The sequence below is a fragment of the Ursus arctos genome, unplaced genomic scaffold (genome assembly GCF_023065955.2).
Source record: "Ursus arctos isolate Adak ecotype North America unplaced genomic scaffold, UrsArc2.0 scaffold_37, whole genome shotgun sequence".
NCBI lineage: Eukaryota > Metazoa > Chordata > Mammalia > Carnivora > Ursidae > Ursus > Ursus arctos.
This window is the reverse complement of record NW_026623053.1, coordinates 4312403-4331061: the sequence shown is the minus strand read 5'-3', so window position 1 is coordinate 4331061 and position 18659 is coordinate 4312403. Positions and strand designations below refer to the sequence as shown.

At 38.3% G+C, this 18659-nt stretch overlaps 1 pseudogene; it reads right to left on the bottom strand.

Moving 5' to 3' along the window:
- Positions 1 to 17450: 17450 nt before the first annotated feature.
- LOC113248497 (olfactory receptor 4K14-like) lies at positions 17451 to 18400 on the bottom strand (annotated as a pseudogene).
- Between the last annotated feature and the right edge of the window lie 259 nt (positions 18401 to 18659).

Sequence of the window (18659 nt, the reverse complement as noted above, 5' to 3'; positions counted from 1 at the left end):
TTTTTTTTTTTTTTTTTTTTTAAAGATTTTATTTATTTATTTGACAGAGATAGAGACAGCCAGCGAGAGAGGGAACACAAGCAGGGGGAGTGGGAGAGGAAGAAGCAGGCTCATAACGGAGGAGCCTGATGTGGGACTCGATCCCAGAACGCCGGGATCACGCCCTGAGCCGAAGGCAGACGCTTAACCGCTGTGCCACCCAGGCGCCCCAAATTGCTTCATTTCTTATCCTTTTCAAAGGCTGCTTTCATTTCAACATAACATTAAATTCTATGAGAAACCTACCAATGACTGATAATTTCAATCTAAAATCTGGTATCTAACGCTCTTATTCAAATAAAATATGACAGCCCAGATTTGAAACAAAAATTCTTACCCAGTAGTGGATAACATGGTAATTCTATTTTTAATTTTTTGAGGAACCTCCACACTGTTCTCTCCAGTCACTGCACAATCTGCATTCCCACCAACAGTGCCTGAGGGCTCCTTTTTGTCCACACCTTCATCAACACCTGTTATTTCTTGTCTTTTGATTTTAACCATTCTGAAGGTATGAGGTGGTATCTCATCCTGGTTTTGACCTGCATTTCCCCAAAAATGGTCCTCTCCCCATTTTTAATGGGAGTATTTGTTTGTTTGTTTTCTGGTGTTGAATTGTGTAAGTTCTTTACATATTCTGGATATTAACTCCTTATCAGATACATCATTCAGAAATGTTTTCTCCCACTGAATAGCTGGCCTTTTGTTTTGTTCGTGGTTTCCTTCACTGTACAAAAAACTTTTTGTTCTGATGTAGTCCTAATAGTTTAATTTTGCTTTTGTTTCCCTTGCCTTTGGAGACATATCTAGAAAAATGTGGCTATAGCCAGTGTCAAAGAAATTACTGCCTATGTTCTCTTCTGGGATTTTTATGGTTTCAGGTCTCACATTTAGGACTTTAATCCACTCCGAGTTTATTTTTGTGTATGGTGTGAGAAAGCAGTCCAATTTCATTTTTTTGCATGGAGCTATTATGGAGCTGTTTAGTTTTCCCAGTACCATTTGTTGAAAAGATGGGTCTTTTTCCCATTGTATAGTCTTGCCTTTTTCCTAGATTAATTGACCATAAATGTGTGGGTTTATTTCTGGATTCTTTGTCCTATTCCATTGATTTATATATCTCTTTTTGTGCAAGGCCTACTGTTTTGATTACTACACCTTTGTGGTATATCCTGAAATCTGGGATTGTGATATGTCCAGCTTCACTCTTCTCTCTCAAAATTGCTTTGGTGATTGAGGGCCTTTTCAGGTTATGCAAAGAAAACAAAAACACAAATTTGAAAATATATATGCACCCATATACCTACTGTAGCATTATTTACAATAGCCAAGATACAGAAGCAACCTAAGCATGTCCATCCATAGATGAATGGATAATGAAGATGTGTTTGTGTGTGTGTCTGCATGTACATATTACTCAACCATAAAAGAGAATGAGATCTTGTCATTTGCAACAACATGAATGGATCTAGAGGGTATAATGCTATGTGAAGTGAGTCAGACAAAGACCAATACCACATTTCACTCATATGTGGAATTTAAAAAACAAAACCAAGAAAATAAACACAGACAAAAAACCAGGCTCTTAAATACAGAAAATAGGTGGTTACCGGAGGGAAGGTGGGTGGGGAATGGTGAAATAGATAAAGGGGATTAAGAGTACATTTATCCTGATGAGCACTGAGTAATGCATACAATTATAGAATTATTCTATTGTAAACCTAAAACCAACACAACACTGTATGTTAAGTATACTTCCATCATAAAAATAATTCTAACCCATGTTGACAGTATTCTTCAGTTCATAATGAAATCACAAATGCTCCCTAAAATTTCATTCTCTTAACCCAACAAGTATTTATTCTTCATTCACACCAAACTACAGATATGGGTGCAGATCAGCAGTCGGTCTCTGCCCCACCTCTACTCGGGATTCTATTATCTCTAGGGTAGGGAAAAGACAGGTGCTGAATCTCACACTACCTCTTGAATCTCCACTTACTGCATTGGCCAATTCAATTATACCAATAAGTACAATTATTTGAATAAAATTTCCTGAACACCACAACTATTCAAGGTGGTAAGGTGAGATCTATTAAAACTGTTGAATCTATTCTTAAAATCATTCCCGCAAAAAAATTCACATAGCGAATTCTGCAAATGCATAAGGAGGAAACTCTGTGAAAAATGGAAAACAAGTGTCGTCTTTTTATGCCACCAGCTTATCTTTAATTCCAAAACATGACAATGAGATTATAATAAAATTAATTTCACCTATGAACATGAAAGTAATAATCCTTAGTAAAATATTAGCAGAATGAATCTAACTTGTATTATTCCAGGTATGAAAGGCTGGTTTGATACTCAAAAATTAATTTATATAATTAACCATGTTTATATACTGATAGATGTAGGAAAACACCTGACAGAATTCAACACCAATTCATTAAAAAACTTGTAAACTACCAACAACATAGAATCTTGTACTAGGAAATGATCTGATAAAGAGTATTTACACAAATACTTAAAATATATAAAATAAATAATAAATATTATAGTCACCTTGACAAAGGGAAATGCAGAAGAATGCCGGGTATTACCACTTTAATGCAACACTGTTTTCGAGGATCAGATGGTGTAATGAGGCAAGAAAAATTAATAAAATGGAGTAAGAATTGGAAGGGGGAAAAAAAACTAAATACTATCCAGCACCAACAGCTGTCACTGGCATATTCTACTAAACACTGAAAGATAAGTGATACCAATTCTTCTTAACATGTTCCAAAGGGGGGAAAAAAATCAACAGGAGGGAACACTTCCACCTTATTTTACCAGGCCAGAATTATTTTGGTACCACAGCTAAATAAGTACACTGTAAGAAAAATAGAGTACAGGCCAACGTCCCTAGGATATGTAAAAATTATGAACAAAGTATCAGCAAACCCAACTCAACTCCACATTAAAAGGATCATATACCATGAGCAAACAGGAATTTTCCCTGGGATGGAATATTTCAAAATATGCAAATCAACAAATATGATACACCTTCTATACAAAATGATAGATAAAAATCATATAACATCTCCATAGATGCAGAAAAGCATTTGAAAAAATACCTTTTCATGACTAAAACAACAAAAACAACAAATTAGTATAGAAGAAACCAATCTCAACATAATTAAGACTACCTAGGACAGTCCCACTGTTAACATCACAATCAAAGTAAAAGGTTGAAAGCTTACCATCTCAGATAAGGAACAACATCAACATATGTTCTATGTTCTATATTCAACATAGAACTGGAACACCAAGCTGGAGCAATCAGGCAAGAAAAAGAAAACAATGGCATCCAAAACAGAAAAGAGAAAGTAAAACTGTCTTTGTTTGCAAATGGTATCATCTTATACAAAGAAAATCCAAAAGACTCAACCAAAAAAGTGCTAGGAAAAAAATCAACAAATTCAGAAATATTGCAGGATACAAAATCAACACACCTACATCAGTGGCATTTCTATACACTACAGCCAAACATCTAAAAAAGAAATAAAGGAAACAATCCCATTCACAATAGCGTAAAAACCAACAGATCACTTAAGAATAAATTTGATCAAAGGAGGTAAAAGACCTGTTCACTGAAAGCCACGAGACTCTGATGACGGAAACTGAAAAAGACACAAATGGCATGACATCTTGTGTTCACAGAATGGAAGAATTAATATTGTTAAAATGCCCATACTATCCAAAGACTTCTATATACTTGATGTAATTCCTATCAATATCACAAGAGTAATTTTTCAAGGAATTGAAAAAACAATCACAAAATTTGTATGAAACCACAGAAAACTGAATACTCAAAGAAATTCTGAAAAAGAAAAACAACACTGGAGGAATTGTACTTTCTGACTCAAAGCTATAGTAATCAAAATGGGATGGTTATTGTCATAAAAACAGATATATAGACCAATGGGATAGAACTGAAAGCTAAGAAATAGTCTCTCCTGGTTCTGGGAAACAAACTGAGGGCTTTAGAGGGGAGGGGGGTGGGGGATCGGGATAGACTGGTGATGGGTATTAAGGAGGGCACGTATTGCATGATGCACTGGGTGTTATATGCAAGTAATGAATCATGGAACTTTACATCAAAAACTTGGGATGTACTGTATGGTGACTAACACAACCTAATAAAATTTTTTTATTAAAAAAAAAGAAAGCTAAGAAATAAACCCTCACATATACAGGTAACTAGTATTTGACAAGAGAGTGAACACAATACTCAATGGGGAAAGAATAGTCCCTTCAATAAATGGTGGTGGAAAACTGGATAACCACACACAAAAGAATGAAATTAGACGCCTGTTTTATAACACTCACAAAAAATTAACTTGAAATGGGCTAAAGACTCAAACATAATACCTGAATTCATAAAATTCCTAGAAGAAAGCACAGGGAAAAATCCCTCGACATTGATCTTAGCAACAAGTTTTGGATATGATACCAAAAGCATAAGCTACAACAGTAAAAATCAAAATGTGGGACATCGTCAAACAGCTTCTACACAACAAAAGAAACAACAAAATGAAAAGGCAACCTATAGGATAGGACAAAATATGTGCAAATCATATATCTGTTAAGAAGTTAATATCCAAGGGGCACCTGGGTGGCTCAGTTGGTTAAGCATCTGCCATGTGCTCAGGTCATGATCTCTGGGTCCTGGGTTGGAGCCCTACATCAGGCTTCCTGCTCAGTGGGGAGTTTGCTTCTCCCTCTCCCTCTGCCCTTCCCCCTGCTCATGTGCAAGCTCGCTCACTCTCTCTCTCTGCCTCTCAAATAAAGTCTTTAAAAAAAAGTTAATATCCAAACCATATATGGAACTCATACAACTCAACAGCAATCAATCAATTAATCCATAAACAATCTAACTTAGAAATAGGCAGAGAAACTGAATAGAATTTTTCCAGAGAGGACATTCAACTGGCCAGCAGGTACATGAAATGGTACCTCATATCACTAATCATCAGGGAAGTGTAAATTAAAATCACAATGAGCTATCGCCTCACACAGGTTAGAATGATGAAGGTCATCAAAAAGACAAGAGGTAAGTATTGATGAGGATGTGGAGAAAAGGGAATCCTTGAGTCCTTGCGTGCAGTTGGTGGGAATACGAACTGGTGCAGCCACTAAGGAAAAGACTACAAAAAAAATTTAAAAATGGAACTACCATAGGATCAAGCAATCCCACTTCTTCGTATATATAAAAAGAAAGAAAGAAAGAAAGAAAGAAAGAAAGAAAGAAAGAAAGAAAGAAAGAAAGAAAGATGTCAGAGATACCTGCACTCCCAATGGGTTCAATGGAGCATTGTTCACAATCACCAAGATACGGAAACAGCCTAAATATCTGTCAACAGGTAACTCAATAATGAAAATGTCAGACACAGATATAGACACACACACACACACACACACACACACACACACACACACACACACACTGGAATACTCCATTCAGCCATGAGAATACAGGAAATCTTGCCATTTGTGACAATACGGATGGACCTTGAGGGCACTACACTAAGTGAAATAAGTCACAGAAAGACAAATTCTGTATGATATCACTTATATGTGGCACCTAAAAATGTAACCTTACAGCAGGTAAAAACAGAATGTTATTTACCAGGGGCTTGGGTTTGGGAGAACTCAGAAAAATTAGTCAAAGGGTATAACTTTCAGTTATAAGACAAGTTAGTTTAGGGGACCTAATGTACAGCCTGAGATTATATTTAATAATAATGTATTATATATTTTAAGATTGCTGAGAGTGTAGCTATTAAGCATTCTAACCACAAAAAAAAATGTTAATTCTGTGATGGGATGAAGGTGTTAACTAACAAACTAACACTAGAGTGGTTATCATTTGGGAAAATATCTCCATGAAATCAATGCATTTTATACCTAAAACTTACACAACACTGTATGTCAATTATATCTCAATAAAGCTGGAAAAAAAGATACATTGATGACTCTACAGAGAGAGCAAAATAAAATTCTAAATATTCAAGTAGGCCCCGGACGGCAGGAAAAAGAAGAGAGAGAAAGGAAAAATGAGGAAACAAGCATACAATAAAAAATATACGGGAAGACTCAGACTTAACATATCAACATTTCATTAAAATTCACCAATTTAAGGAGACAAGTTGGTAAGGAAAAATGGCCCTGTAATGCCATCGATAAGAAACTTAATTCAAACATAATGATACAGTAGTTGAAAATTAATTAGATATACCATGCAAACAACCGAAGAAGCTAGAATAATAATATATATAATAATAATATTAATATCAGAGCAAAGAAAATTACCAGATACAGAGAAGGACATTACACAGTGAAAAAGGGGACAGTCCAATAAGAATAGCAATCCTATGTGTAGATACACCAAACAAGAGAACTGCAAAATATGTGAAGAAAACACTGATAGGGCTGAGAGATAAAATAGGCAAATTCACAATTATATTTAGACACTTCAACACCCCTTTTCTCAACAACTGATAGAACAACTAGACAGAAATTCAGTATATAGCATATAGAAGAATCTAACTATACCACCAACTGACAGAACCTAATTGACATTTATTAGAATACACCACCCAACTCCAGGAGAATACACAGTCTTTTCAAATACAAGACAATTACCAAAACGGACTGTATCTGGGGCCATAAAATAACCTCAAAAAATTTAAAACAATTCAAATTGTACAAAGGTTGTTCTCTAACTACGGTTCACTCAAACTGGAAAGAAAGAATAGAAGGATAACTGGGTATTTCCAAATAGCTGGAAACGAGACAAGACACTTTTAAATAATCCATGAGTCACCGCAGGAATTTCAAGTACAATAAAAAATATATTGGAGTGAAAAAATGTAAAATGGACTGAATGAAGATGAAAACACAACATATCAAAATTCACGAGACAAAGTAAATGAACACTGAAAGGGAAATTTATACCATGAAGGGCTTATATTAGAAAAAAAGAAAAGTCTCAAATCAATTATATAAGTTCCCACATTGAGAACCTGGAAAAATAAGACCAAAATAAATCCAAAGCAAGCAAAAGTACATAATAAAGAGAAGAGGAGGAATCAAGATTGAAAGCAGGAAAACAGAGAAAATCACAATCTAAAAAGTTGGCTCTTTTTTAGATCAATAAAATACATAAATCCCTAGCAAGACTGAGGGGAAAAAGAAAGAGATAAGACATAAATCACCAATGTCAGGAATAAAATGACATATCACGACATAACTTGCAGATATCAATAAAATAAGGGAATACTGCCAATAACTCTACACATACAAATTTGACAACTTAGACAAAATGGTCCTTGTTCCCAAAAAGCACAAACTAGCCTAACTCACCCAATCTGAAACAGATAATTTAAATAGCCCGGTATTCTCAAAGAAATTCCAAGCCACGTATCTGAAAAATTACCTATTTCTGGAATATGTAAAGAATTCTCGCAGCTCCACAAGGGGGAAAAAATCTAGTTAGAAACGGAATAGAGGGGCGCCTGGGTGGCTCAGTCATTAAGCGTTTGCCTTCGGCTCAGGGCATGATCCTGGCGTTCTGGGATCGAGCCCCACATCAGGCTCCTCCTCTGGGAGCCTGCTTCTTCCTCTTCCACTCCCCCTGCTGTGTTCCCTCTCTCGCTGGCTGTCTCTCTCTGTCAAATAAATAAATAAAAGCTTGAGGAAAAAAAAAAAAGAAACGGAATAGAAATACCTCACTGAGGTATATACATGATCACACATACTTGAAAAGATGTTCAGCATCACTGGTCTTCAGGGAAATTCACACTAAGACCATGATGGGCTACTACTACATGCCTGGTAAAACAGCTGAAATTTAAAAAACAGTGAGACTACTAAATACTGGTGAAGATGTGGATGAGCTGGATCTCTCATACCTTTCAATGGAAATGTAAAATGGTCCAGGCCCTCCGGAAAATAATTTGACAGTTTCTTAACGGACTGTGTACACAGTTGCCATATATCCTAGCAACAGCACTCCCGGACATTTCTCTCAGAGAAGAGAATTTACAACAACACACTGGACACAAATGTTTGGCACCTTTATTTGTATTGATCAAAACCTTGAAACAACCAAAATGTCCCTCAGTAAGTGTGTGATTAAACAAACTGTACAATAGCCAAACCATGGAATATTACTCAGATGGACCACTGATACTGCAACAACTTGAGTGCATCACAAGAGCATTATCCTAAATGAGAAAAACTCAATCTCAAAAGACACCATGTTGCTTGATCTCATTTATATAACATTTTACAAATGACAAAATTATACAGATGGAAAACAGATTAGTTGTTGTCAGGGGTTAAAGATGATGGGGAGAATGGGCACGGGGAGAGAATTGTGGTGATGGAATAATACTGTATCTTAACTGCGTTGGTGGTTACATGAAGCTAACAAGTGACAAAATGACATAGAATCAAGTATATATATTGTTCCAATGTCAGTTTCCTAGATTTGATCCTGTATGACAGGCATGTACAACATAAGCCTTCAGAGAAATTAGATAAAAACCACAAAGGACCTTTCTGCACCATATTTACAATATCTGCAAATCCGTATTTAAAAATACAACGTTTTAAAAGTCTATTGTATTTTTATACACCAGCAATATAAAAATTGAAAATGTTATTAAAAGCAAAGCACGAAAACTATGATGCATGGAATAGCACCAAAAACAAAAGAAGAAGTAAAAGATAAAAACAGTTGTTTATTTAATTCAACGAATTTAGAAAATTGGATGAAATTCACCACCCACTTATGATGAAACTCCCTAGGAGAATGAAAATAGCAGGAAATAATAACCTTAATCTTAGAGGGGATATCAACAAAGACCTACTGGAAACACCCTACTTCATGTGAATTTTTATTTTTTTTCATTATTTTTTAAAGACTTATGAGAGAGAATGAGGAGTGGGGGGGGGTTGGAAGGGACAGAAGGAGAGGGTGAGGGAGAATCTCAAGCCAACTCCCTGCTGAGTGTGAAGCCTGATGCAGGGTTTGATCCCAGATACCCTGAGATCATGACCTGAGCAACAATCAAGAGTCAGCTGTTTAACCAACTGAGCCATCCATGTGCCCCTTCATGTGCATTTTTTTAATAATATTTTTTTATTATATTATGTTAGTCAATACACAGTACATCCCTAGTTTTTGATGTAAAGTTCCATGATTCATTACTTGCGTATAACACCCAGTGCACCATGCAATACGTGCCCTCCTTAATACCCATCACCAGCCTATCCCATTCCCCCACCCCCCTCCCCTCTGAAGCCCTCAGTTTGTTTCCCAGAGTCCATAGTCTCTCACGGTTCATTCCCCCTTCGTGTGAACTTTTTAAAAGCTTTTTCCATGATGTGGGAAATGAGCCCAGGATTCCAAATATAATGATCAGTGAGGGTCTGACTCTTGATTTTGGCTCAGGTCATAATCTCAGTCATGAGATCTAGCCCCATGTTGGGCTCCAAGCTCAGAGAGGAGTCAGCTTGTGATTCTCTTTCCCCCTGTCTGCCCCACCCTTCCCCCTCCAAAGCTTGTAGGCTCCTGTGCATGCATACCCCCAGACTCTCTCTAAAAAGAAATAAATAACTCTTAACAAAAATGTGTTACAAATCACCATGAGGAAGACACTCCAGAAAATTATAAACTTTATCTTATGCTTTTCATATGTGCAAGGCCTTGGTGGTATGGGATCAGAACTTAGGGAGATTTTTATTCTGACCTTTAGTTTGAAGTGTTTCTTTTAGTTTATCTGCTAATGAAGCAGATGTACAATGTACGCTGGGGCAGAAACTGAGTCTATGCTCTGAAGTCTGCTTAAGCCATTTTGATCTTGGTAAATGTTAAAGTACAGCTTCCCTGGGAGCCCAGGAGCAGGGCCCAGGAACTTTGAAGGTAGATTTTTCTTTACCAAATATTCAAACCTGGGGAGGAAGTGTTTCTTAAACAGAAGCAGAGAATCCCAAGTGTCACTTCCTTAGTCAAGATCCTCTGGGCCCTCCTAATGGAGGAAGGAGGCAAAACCAGGAAGCCCAATAGATGGACATATATTTCCTTCTATGAAAGTCTCCCTAAACTTTTCTTCTTCAAACTGCATCTGAGATCGGTTTGGAGGAAGATCAAGGAGGAAGAGATTAAAAAAAAAAAAAAAAAGTTTCCCCATGGATAGGAATGGAATTTTACTTCAAACGGAAATCCTTAAATTTGGGGGCTCCCCTTTGAGAATTCAGCATTTAGAAATTACATTAAAAGATTCTTTACACAAAATAATTTCATTTAAAAGATATTTAGATATTGATGTTAAAAAAATATATTGATACCTCACAGAGAATTAAAAGAGGAAGCAGCTGATCTCTTAATGACTGCAGGTAAAGAAGAATATTTAAGAGGCCTTCAACTTCACAGCAACATCCCAGTGACTGACTCTCTGTCCATAAACAACACATTTTATGAGGTCACAGTTTTTGATTTAATATATCCTCACAATGTATTTCTCAGAATGCATCCTGGATAATTAAGACAGACTTCTCACCTAAGCAAATCCTTGTAACCAAGCCTTAAGAGCAACTATTCCTGCAGATGGATAATGTCAACAATTATCCAGGGGTTCTCGGTCATGACTGTGAATTAGAATTACCTGAAGCAGCTTACTGTAAAAGCACATTTCTGGGATGCATTCCCAGAATTCTAGTTCAGCAAAGCAAGGATGGATTCAGGATCTTTGCAGTCTGAAAAGCATCCCAGGTGATTTTCATGTAGGCCGTCTTCAAATTATACTTTGAAAAACACTGTATGCTCTATTTTGTTTACCTTATTTCAAAATAGGAAGGTGAGTTTCATAAACACTTCCTCAAAACTCAAAGAAGATTCTCTATTAAAAACCTATGGTGCAAGGGAAACCTGGGTGGTTCAGTTGGTTAACTGTCAGACTCCTGATTTCAGCTAGGGTCTCAATTTCAGAGTCTTAGGTTCGAGCCTTGCATTGGGCTATATGCTGAGCGTGAAGCCTACTTTAAAAAAAAAATCTACGGTGGAATTTAAGAAACAAAACAAAAGAGCAAAGGGAATTTAAAAACAGAAAGTGGGGGGACAGACTGAGAAGCAGACTCTTAGCTATAGAGAAGAGATTTACCAGAGGGGAGGTGGTTGGGGAGGATGGGTTAAATAGATGATGGAAATTAAGGAGTGCACTTGTGATGAGCACTGGTTGTTGCATGGAAGTGTCAAATCACTATATTGTACACCTGAAACTAATATTACACTGTATGTTAACTAACTGGAATTTTTAAATTTTTAAATTTATTTATTTAAGGGGGGGGAGAGAGAGAGGGCAAGCACACAAGCTGAGGGACTGGCAGAAGGAGAGGAAGAAGCAGACTCCCCGCTGAGCTGGGGCTCCATCCCAGGACCCTGCGATCATGACCTTAGCTGAAGGCAGATGATTAGCGCACTGAGCCATCCAGGCACCCCAACTAATCGGAATTTAAATAAAAACCTAAAATACAATCTATAGCCCCCTGGGCACTGACAATGACAAATTCCCTACAAAAGCCCATGGCTGGGGAAAACCTGTGACTTTGCTCACTCAAGTTTCACTAACAACTCAAACAGGCATGTTTATCCACTCCAGACAATTAAAATCCAGGGATTTCTGCATCTAAAGTGATGGTGCAAGAGGTCCACATCCATTTCATGGAGCTGGCCAAAGCAAGACAGAGAGCTGAGCAGAGACTGGGGATGAGACAAGAGCCATGGATACTTCTAAAAAGCCAGAAACACTTATGGGATCTAGCATCTATTTCAGCATTTACTACAGGACTGGTTCTGAGCTAAAAATGCTGTGTGTGTGTGTGTGTGTGTGTGTGTGTGTGTGTGTGTGTAATAACAGGACAAATATAGAATCCTCAGAAATGAGAGAAAAATTGAAGTAATAAGGTAAGCCTTCCCTAACCATGAGGACTGGATTAAGTTTCCCTCTCCTACGCTCTCAGATACCATGTTTATCTCGATCATCGCTCTCATCTGACAGCATATTTTATAACCCTTTCCTTGCTTTTATTCCACTACACAGACAATGGGTGTTCTTAAACACTCTGTCCACTACTAGCTCTGTTCATGTAATCCGAAATACGGCAGGTGCTTGACATTTATGAATTGAATAAACAAATGTGTAAAGGGTATTAGACATATCTTGATTAAAATGGCTATGTCTAAAGTCTACAAAGTCAAAAATCAGTATTACACCAATAAAAACTAAAGAAATTAATCCTAAGGCACATAGATTTCCTTTTCGATTCTCTCTTTTCTATATTCCCCCCCCACCACCATGTTATAGGCACTATGGAAGCACTGCAGAATCTGAAATGACGACGCTAGGATGCTTCTACCAAAAGAATGCAGTCTCAATTGAAATAGAAGACACTAAAAGACTGGCCCCTTCTCTGAATCTTGTTCTCAGGAACTCTCTGGAAGCCCTCAATTTTGGCTTTTTAATTAGGACGACCTATAAACAGTACTAGTCACCCCCGCACTGAATAACCACAACTTATTTCCCGTCATTTTTGGGACCAGACTGACCACAACTGCCGTCTGACCCACACAACTCCAAAATCACTGCCATGTCACTGACACACGGTTGCCCAAGGTTAGGACAAAGTTCGGGAATACAAAGTACTCATTCCCTACACATATCTACTGTGAAAAGATCCCCACAATACAGGCCCCAACTACATGGCCGGTTGAAGGGGGGGCTATACCAGAACCCTATCCAGAGAACACTCAAGACCAGCCATTATGGGGGGCCGTCAAGGGCATGCCTTGCAGGAACAGCACACAAAGAGGGGACACCGCACGAGGAGAACCCGGGGACCACGATCTTCCACAACCAGACCCCAAACTAAGACGCGATCCCGATCTTCTCCATGACCCGGCGCCGACTCTACCCCCGCCACTGACGGCCCACCTACCTGATGTTGATCCAGTGTCCCCAATGAGTGGCTGGTGACATCTCCGGAGTCCCCAACAGGAAGCAGGCCATGCCTTGCGGGAGTCCCCGCCGGCAAGCACACCCACGTTCCTCGGGAAGGCCTCGCCGCCCTTCAAGGAGTCCACGCCCACCCGAGGCCTCACACAGGCAGCAGGCTTGCTCGGCGTGTGCTCCACCAGTGGCACACCCTGCCTGAGGCCCTCTGGACACCACCAGCTGCCCCAGCCCAGTGGAGCAGGAGATGGCAAGCACAGAGGCCTGCAGGAAATCAAGCCAGCGGCGCACCACGTCGTTTGTTGGCGGCCCTCCCGGCAGCCCCTGCGGCACCTGCCCGAACTCCCTGCTGCACCTGCGCTTCTCCTGCCCAGGATCCACCACAGCCTGGAGCCCTCGCATGTTCAGCTCGCCTGGGGCGGTGCACAGTGATGCTCAGCAGACAGGTTTCTGGGACACACTCCCTGCCTTAGCTCAACATTGACTCTTGATGCTGTTCCTTCTAAGGTTTATTTCAAGATTTCAGAGGCAGCAGAAATGCCCTCCCAGCTGGGCCTTATTGGGCTGGAGGGTGGGGGAGAGGGATCGGGATACCCAACACTTTTTTCCCATTTGTTCAGAGGGAAACTCAAAAGTCCCCGCAAAATTTTAAAATAAAGGCATTAAGAGGAAAACATGAAATAGACTCCCATAGAAATGATGCTCATTTATAACAGGATTTAACCTGTTATAAAGGCAATATATTTTCCTCCTTTTTTATTTCAATGTATTCTAGCATGCTTATAAATACAACTTTTAACCTTCATATTTTAAGCCTTCTTTTGCTCTCTTCAACAATTTAAGAGAAGAGTAAGGTATCTTCATCCTAAAAGCTATTTTGGTATCCACTCTTTTTTTTTTTAATTGAAGTATAATTGACACACAATATTCTATTAGTTTCAGGTATCACATTAGAGTGATTCAATGTTTTTATGCTTTATGAAATGATCCCCTCAGGAAGTCTAGATACTGTCAACTTACAAAGTTATTACTATATTATTGACTATATCCCCTATGCTGTGCATCACATCCCTGAGAATTGTTTATTTTATATTGGAAGTTTGTATCTCTTAATACCCTTCACCTACTTTGCCCATCTCCACCCTGCTCCCATCTGACAAACACCAGTTTGTTCTCTATATCTGTATGTCTGTTTCTCTTTAGTTTGTTTCTTTTGTTTTTTTAGACTCCACATAGAAGTAAAATCATATGGGATTTGTCTTTCTCTGACTTACTTCACTTATGATACCCTCTAAGTCCAGTCATTTTATATATCCATTCATCTACACTTGGACACAGGTTACATCCATATATTGGCTATTGTAAATAATGCTGCAGTGAAAATAGAGTGGACCTTTTAAGCTCTTTAATGTTCGCATATATGGGTGCAATTGGTCATAAAATTTAACAAGTCCAACGTCTATAAAATCAAACACAGTATTATTGCAGTAGCAAGTAAGAGGACTCCTGAGAAATTTATCCCAAGGCAGTTTTGAATCTGTGTTCTTTTAGTGTTTATTAAAATATATGAGATTACAGTCATAAGTGAAGCCAGAAGTACCCAGGAACATGCTTCTCCTTATTGAAAACATTGTCCAAAATTATTGGAAGTTTCATCCAGCTACTGAAGTAATCCAATCATTGCCCAGTTCTCTCCTTTTGTTTGACGTTTCAGAATCAACGTACAAGAAAATTGAAAATTTGACCATTCGTTTAGTTGATACAAAACTTAACTCGTGTTTATGATTGTGTTTTTAGGATTCAAAGACATTTAATAAGATAAGATCTTGGGATAAGATCTGATTCTGTAGTACTCAAATACACTTCCTAATCGATGACTCCCCAAGGGACAGAATCAACTTAGTAAGATACAACGTAGATGTAGTGTTTATTTTAAGTCTGTGGGTTAAAATTTATTAATTTCCTACTCCAGTGTATTTTAAATAGTAACACAGTAGCTTATTTACACCATGAAATATTGAGCCATAAAATACTTATTTTCCCCATGTGGAAATTAACTTCTATAATTGAATTTAACTGGCATACATTCATTTTTTCAATAAAAAGTTTAAGCATAATACACATTCCCAAGAAAAAGTACACTTTTTAAAATCAGTAGTGTCTTGAAATAGTGTCTTTTTTCTCCTCTCAGGTTTTCAAAACCAGGAGAAAGATTCATAGGGCATTTTGTGCTCACACTAGCTTCCTTCTGCTGAATGTCTCATGTCTTGAATGCTTAGGAACTGACAGCTCTTGCTGTATTGAACTATGATTAGGAAATTAAAATTCATTTTCTATAAATATTGTAGACAAAATAAACTAGGAAGAGAAATCTGGTTTAACAAAGACATTTAGAAAATTGCCAAGTCCCATCACAATGCCGGATTTCGAGCTGTACTACAAAGCTGTGATCACAAAGACAGCATGGTACTGGCACAAAAACAGACACATAGACCAATGGAACAGAATAGAGAGCCCAGAAATGGACCCTCGGCTCTTTGGGCAACTAATATTTGATAAAGCAGGAAAAAACATCCAGTGGGAAAAAGACCGTCTCTTCAATAAATGGTGCTGGGAAAATTGGACAGCTACATGCAAAAGAATGAAACTTGACCACTATCTCACACCATACACAAAAATAAACTCCAAATGGATGAAAGACCTCAATGTGAGACAGGAATCCATCAAAATCCTAGAGGAGAACATAGGCAGCAACCTCTACGACATCGGCCAAAGCAACCTTTTTCATGACACATCCCCAAAGGCAAGAGAAACAAAAGATAAAATGAATTTATGGGACTTCATCAAGATTAAAAGTTTCTGCACGGCCAAGGAAATAGTCAGAAAAACTAAGAGGCAGCCCACGGAATGGGAGAATATATTTGCAAATGACACTACAGATAAAGGACTGGTGTCCAAGATCTACAAAGAACTTCTCAAACTCAATACACGAGAAACAAATAAACAAATCAAAAAATGGGCAGAAGATATGAACAGACACTTTTCCAATGAAGACATACAAATGGCTAACAGACACATGAAAAAATGTTCAAAATCATTAGCCATCAAGGAAATTCAAATCAAAACCACACTGAGATACCACCTTATGCCAGTTAGGATGGCAAAAATAGACAAGGCAAGAAACAACAATTGTTGGAGAGGATGTGGAGAAAGGGGATCCCTCCTACATTGTTGGTGGGAATGCAAGTTGGTACAGCCACTCTGGAAAACAGTGTGGAGGTCCCTTAAAAAGTTAAAAATTGAGCTACCATATGATCCAGCCATTGCACTACTGGGTGTTTACCCCAAAGATACAGACGTAGTGAAGAGAAGGGCCATATGCACCCCAATGTTCATAGCAGCAATGTCCACAATAGCTAAATCGTGGAAGGAGCCGAGATGCCCTTCAACAGATGACTGGATTAAGAAGTTGTGGTCCATATATACAATGGAATATTACTCAGCTATCAGAAAGAACGAGTTCTCAACATTTGCTACAACATGGACGGCACTGGAGGAGATAATGCTAAGTGAAATAAGTCAAGCAGAGAAAGACAACTATCATATGATTTCTCTCATCTATGGAACATAAGAACTAGGATGATCGGTAGGGGAAGAAAGGGATAAAGAAAGGGGGGTTAATCAGAAGGGGGAATGAAACATGAGAGACTATGGACTATGAGAAACAAACTGAGGGCTTCAGAGGGGAGGGGGGTGGGGGAATGGGATAGACTGGTGATGGGTAGTAAGGAGGGCACGTATTGCATGGTGCACTGGGCGTTATACACAACTAATGAATCATCGAGCCTTACATCGGAAACCGGGGATGTACTGTATGGTGACTAACATAATATAATAAAAAATCATTAAAAAAAATTTGCCAAATCCATTCCAAAGTGCATGTGTATGGTTGAAAGTATATGCACATATATGTCTGTTTACAAAAAGTTATATTACATAGTAATTATTATACAATTATACTAATATTATATTACAATGCAGTTATACTTAAATTACATTTATACTATAAAATATGATAAAATTATAATAATAATTACAATGCAATATAAATCTTTCATTATAAGGTAGTGATACTATAAAGTTATTTGATAAAATTTTATTTAAATTATGAAATTATATAGAATAAAAACATATATGATTTTTGTCGTAATCCACAACTATTTCTCTGTAATACAACACAATACAAATTATATCAATAAAACATCAGAATGAAATCATTAAGCAGAAATCCTATTAAAGAAAGGGTATCCCCTTGAATGAGTAAGAACATGTAGGTTTGTAGAGAGCTGGAATTTAGTGAGAAGTCACATGTTGCTTACATAATTTCTTCATAGCTGTTTTCATCTCCTTATTTCTCAATGTGGTAGATAAGTTCAAGAGTGGAGTAAAAATGGTATAAAACACAGACAGGAGCTTGTCCACTGAGAAGCGATTGAAAGGCCACACGTAAATGAAAATGCAGGGCCCAAAGAAGAGCGTGACTACCATGATGTGTGCAGGGCAAGTAGAGAGTGCTTTGGCTACCCCACCAGCAGCACGCTGTCGGACAGTGATGAGGATAGCAGTACAAGAGACCAAGAGGAGCAGAAAACAGCTCATGCAGAGCAACCCACTGTCTGAGATCATAAGCCTAAGACATAAGTGTCCATCAGGCAAGCTTGATCATGAGAGGAAGGTCACAGAAGAAGCTGTCCACCTCATTGGGGCCACAGTAAGGTAAATTCACAGTAAAGGCTACTTGACTGATGGAGTGCACAAATCCAGTGACCCATGAAACCAACACCAGCCCCATGCAAGTCGGCCGGCTCATCATGGTCATGTGATGCAAAGGTTTGCATATAGCCACGTATTTGTCATAGGCCATGGAAACCAGAAGTACCATCTCAGCCCCACCAATAAAGTGCAAGAAGAAGATTTGAGCCATGCATCCTCCAAAAGAGATGAGCTTTCGATCACTAAGAAAGTCCCTGATCATCTCGGGGGTGGCAAATGAGGCGAGCCATATGTCTAAGAAAGATAGATTTCCCAGCAGGAAGTACATAGGAGAGGAGTGCAAGTGGGGGTCAGAAATTACAGTGACCACAACGATGAGGTTACCCAGCACAGCGGCCACATAGATCCCAGAGAAAAATATAAAGAAAAAGTGCTGGAGATGTTGTGAAGTGCAGAGTTCATACAACACAAATTCTGACACCAAGGAATAATTCTGCAGCTCCATTATCTCATTTCAGACTGTGTTCTGAATCTATATAAAGAAAAGAGGTGGACATGAAAGGGCCTGTCAACTACCAGACACATGAAAGTGATCACCTAAACTTTATCTGAATATAATTTTAATTTGTAGGACATAATATAAAATACACTAAAAGGATGATTAAAGCCAAGCCCAACAACAGAGTTTGCTGTTCTCCCACGTTAAGGCTGCTAGCGCAGCCATCTCCACAATGCTTGCTTTGAAATCTTGACTATCCAGACTCCTTCAGGAACTTCTCCTGGTAGTAG